This window comes from Gobio gobio (assembly GCF_949357685.1).
Source record: "Gobio gobio genome assembly, chromosome: 15".
Lineage (NCBI taxonomy): Eukaryota > Metazoa > Chordata > Actinopteri > Cypriniformes > Gobionidae > Gobio > Gobio gobio.
The window spans coordinates 51,981,083-51,986,082 of NC_137108.1; the positions used below are offsets into that span (position 1 = coordinate 51,981,083).

General features: G+C 38.4%; 1 protein-coding gene across 3 annotated transcripts in view; it reads right to left on the reverse strand.

Moving 5' to 3' along the window:
• The window catches only part of clk2b (CDC-like kinase 2b), a 30,476-nt gene that overhangs the window by 6,710 nt on the left and 18,766 nt on the right, over window positions 1-5,000 (reverse strand). The gene's annotated exons all lie outside the window — the stretch shown is intronic.

A 5,000-nucleotide genomic window follows, 5' to 3' on the forward strand; every position in this document is an offset into this window, starting at 1 on the left:
CGTATGATTGTTATTCTGGCAACTGTACAGGTCAGAGGTCATAATAGATCTGAATATTCGAAGGATCGGAGTCATCACGCCGGAGACGGGTTTATTGAGGATGCCGTGTTGATTAAATGTTCTCTCCTCGCTGCTCTTCTCCCTTTACACCAATGACCGCTTCTAAAGACCAGTGAAGCTCCTGAGATCTGCAAACAGAGATGAGTCTGCTTACAGCTGCTGTCTGGTGCAGTTGTAACCATAGATATCCATAATAAAGGCTAGATGTCTCGTCCGCTGCTGGCCAATGGAGGTCGACGTCTTGAGGCGGCCATCTTGTCTCAGTCAGCTCGCTCACTCATTGTGTTTTAATGGTGCTTGCACTTTTTAAATAACCATAACTTGCTAAATTTTCTACTGATTTTCAAACTGTTTGGTTTGTTATAAACGTCAGAGATGTAGTGATGACACTGCATACTTATGAAAAATGATTCATCATTTGTTCAAGCATCCATAATTATAGCCACGTTAATAACGTTTATAAGAAACCATTTGTAAATCATGGGTTAATCTTCATTTTTGGGTGAACTATCACTTTAAGTACCGATCAGCTGGCGCCATCTAGAGTTTCATGACAGAACTTTGTATTTTCGCTTTTAGGTTGTTGTAAGCATAGATATGCATAATAAAGGCTAGATGTCTCGTCCGCTGCTGGCCAATGGAGGTCGACGTCTTGAGGCGGCCATCTTGTCACAGGCAGCTCGCTCACTCATTGTTTTAATGGTGCGTGTACTTTTTAAATAAGCATAACTTGCTCAACTTTCTACCGATTTTCAAACTGTTTGGTTTGTTATAAACGTCAGAGATGTTAGTTATGACACTGCATACTTATGAAAAATTATTCATAATTTGTTCAAGCATCCATAATTATAGCCACGTTAATAACGTTTGTAAGAAACCATTTGTAAATCATGGGTTAATCTTCATTTTTGGGTGAACTATCACTTTAAGTACCGATCAGCTGGCGCCATCTAGAGTTTCATGACAGAACTTTGTATTTTCGCTTTTAGGTTGTTGTAAGCATAGATATCCATAATAAAGGCTAGATGTCTCGTCCGCTGCTGGCCAATGGAGGTCGACGTCTTGAGGCGGCCATCTTGTCTCAGTCAGCTCGCTCACTCATTGTGTTTTAATGGTGCTTGCACTTTTTAAATATCCATAACTTGCTAAATTTTCTACTGATTTTCAAACTGTTTGGTTTGTTATAAACGTCAGAGATGTAGTGATGACACTGCATACTTATGAAAAATGATTCATCATTTGTTCAAGCATCCATAATTATAGCCACGTTAATAACGTTTATAAGAAACCATTTGTAAATCATGGGTTAATCTTCATTTTTGGGTGAACTATCACTTTAAGTACCGATCAGCTGGCGCCATCTAGAGTTTCATGACAGAACTTTGTATTTTCGCTTTTAGGTTGTTGTAAGCATAGATATCCATAATAAAGGCTAGATGTCTCGTCCGCTGCTGGCCAATGGAGGTCGACGTCTTGAGGCGGCCATCTTGTCTCAGTCAGCTCGCTCACTCATTGTGTTTTAATGGTGCTTGCACTTTTTAAATAACCATAACTTGCAAAATTTTCTACTGATTTTCAAACTGTTTGGTTTGTTATAAACGTCAGAAATGTAGTGATGACACTGCATACTTATGAAAAATGATTCATCATTTGTTCAAGCATCCATAATTATAGCCACGTTAATAACGTTTATAAGAAACCAAACCATTTGTAAATCCATGGGCGTCGGAACCATTGTATGTGGGTGGGACAAGACCACTTTTTACGATCATATTGGACCCACTCACTTTTATCGTCTCTAACATTTAGCACATGTCTGTTTACCTACCCCTAATCGATACACACTTATTATTAAACACATAATAGACGCTTTATTTCCACTTTTCTAATATTTTCTTAATTTGTATTGAAAATAAATGCCTTTCCGATTTGATATGTGATGGGAAAACGGAGAAGATTGATTTCGGCGAAAGCGGGACTCGAACCGCGGGTCGATTTGTGTCAAAACTAGATGCCGTGCGTCTTACCCCTAAACTACTGTCGCTTTAAATGGTATGGCGATTTACGTAAATTTGTCTTTCCCACCTATACGTTTACCAAGTAAAGCGGTATATTTGTACTTAATGTAATTGGCATCTACTCCAGTAAAAAAATTCTGAGGACCCACCCACATTTTTTTTGCTTCCGACGCCCATGTGTAAATCCGTCCAGATTTCAGTGAGATAAGAGTATTTGTGTTCGTGCAGATCATCAGGAGCCCTGCCTGTGACAAGATGGCCGCCGCTGATGACGTTAGAGACTCCGCCGTAAAATCTGACATCAGGAGACCACAAGATAGGGATCGACCGATATGGATTTTTTAGTGCCGATACCGATTTTTTTTCCATCAGCCTTAGCCGATGACGATACGAGCTGCCGATTATCTTGAGCCGATATTTGGAGCCGATGCTGCTTTTGCTCCCTCAATTTACAACATAAAAATGACACCGTGATCATGATGATAATTTAAAATAAAAAAAAGGAACATTTATTGAACTAAAAAAAAAACTATATTTAACAAATAGTAAAAACAGGTGAGGTAGAACAAGAAAAAAAAAGAGTTCAGTGGCGAAAATAATTTTTTAATAATAAAATTTTCCATAATAAAATATTTAAGCATAAATAAAATAATGACACTATTGCACACAGTATCAACAAGTGAGCAGCATAATAAAGTGCACACTGACTGTACTATACTTCATTTAAAACTGTTTACAACCTAGTCATTTAATGGTTACACTCTAAAAAATGCTGGGTTAAAAATAACCCAAATTGAGTTGAATATGGACTAACCCAGCAATTGGGTTGTTTTGACCCAGCGGTTGGGTTAAATGTTTGCTTAAAACAACCCAATTGCTGGGTTAGTCCATATTCAACCCAACTTGGGTTATTTTTAACCCAGCATTGTTTAGAGTGTAGGTGCTCTTCACTGAATCTCTTGTAGAAACACCAGCGGTAATTCAGGAGAAAATCTCCCAATGCTCCACGTGAAACTTCAGTCTTTCCACCTTTTACCATCGCGTCAATTCTCAATTGATTTAGATTAATATGCGCGAGGGAGAGCGAGAGAGTTTGAAGACGGTGAGAGCTGCCCTGTGGACGCCTGTCTGGAAATAATGCAGGGGAAAAATATCGGCAAACGCAGCAGCCTTATATCGGCCGATACATTTAAAAATCACAAATATCGGCCGATATATCGGTCTAACACTAGTACAAGGCACAATCCGGACTGCGGAGAGGATTATTGGTGACCTGAACTCTTCCAGATCATCCCAGACTCCGCCTGTTTGAACTGTTATCCATCAGGACGGCGACTCCGATCTCTGGCCACCAGAACAGTTTCTTCCCACAGGCCATTTCCCTCTTGACCAGTTAAATACCCCCCCCCCCCCCCCCCCCTTTTCTCTTTGACGTGATGTTAATTTTAAATGGTTGATGGGTAAAGCAGGGCTCGACATTAAGCCGGTTCACACGCTTGTCCTTCGGACAATTAAATCGGTCATTCACTTGTCCGAGTAAAAAATTTTTTTAGTAAATATAATCTATTCTGAAGCAATATTCTCACCAGTGTTCAATCAGCTTTGACATATTTAAATATGCATATTTGTGATATTTTTACCTTTTTATAAAGCCCATTTTTCCATAATCTTATTAAATATAGGCTATGCTTCGGCTTTCCTTTTATATTCTTAAATTTGATCTATAAATTAGAATAAGACACTATAGGCTATTACCAATCAAATTAAATCATTTACATTGAAAAATTACAACTGCATTAAATAATGTTATGAGATTATTTTAAATATTTTTGAATATACAAATAAGAAATGTTGGAAAGATGAAACTAAACCACCAGTAGGTGGCGCTGTGACCGTCTTAATGAGCGAGTCATTGAGTCGATTCAGTCAAACGGCTGATTTATTCAGGCATTCAAACACTGAATCATTCACGAACACACACTGATGCTGTGAGATGCGTTGCGGTTCTGCTGTGATATTTGTTGGAACTATTTTCGCTGCTGAAATAGAACAAAAACAGTCCATATTGCATCTAAAATGTAAGTGATTTATGTTAATTAATTGTTTATTGAGCTGGCGTATGAAATCAGTGTCATTTTCAGTCGTGATGGTATTCAGGAAAACACACTCTTGTTAGTGTGATGTTGCTTAACTGTATCATATGTTATAAATATAAAAACTACACAATTTTAACCGTGTAACTGAGTTTCTGTGTGTGAGCGGCGCTCATATGTTTTCGATTTTCTCCTCGAGAGGCTGCGCGAGCCTCAACAGCTCAACCTTGTCAGTTAGTTTTATATTATTATCCACTATCGATCTCCACTTACACTGATGCAGAATCATTATTGCACTTTGGGGATTAGCTGGTTAGTTTTTGTTTTGACGTTTTACTCAGGATACTTGTCCGTCGGGCAAGTAAAATTATTTTTCACTTGCCCCTTCAAAAAAATCCACTTGTTCCGGACAAACGGACAAGCGTTAATGTCGAGCCCTGGGTAAAGTATTCTTAAAATGCATTCTAAAAATCTGAATAATTGGTAATAAATAATTATTCACTGTATTTGCAAGTGCCCACGATAACAATATTGCGCAAGTTTATTATTGTGATGTATCGTATTACTGTATACTGGCACATCTAGTGTGTGTGTCGTTCCCTGATGATCCACTCACACACACACACACACACACACACACACACACACACACACACACACACACACACACACACACACACACACACACACACACACACACACACACACACACACACACACACACACACACACACACACACACACGTCAAGGGTTCATAAACTATTGAACGGATAAATTCAGCTATTTTTCTGTCTGTATGCAAACATGTTTAATGTAAAATTTATTATA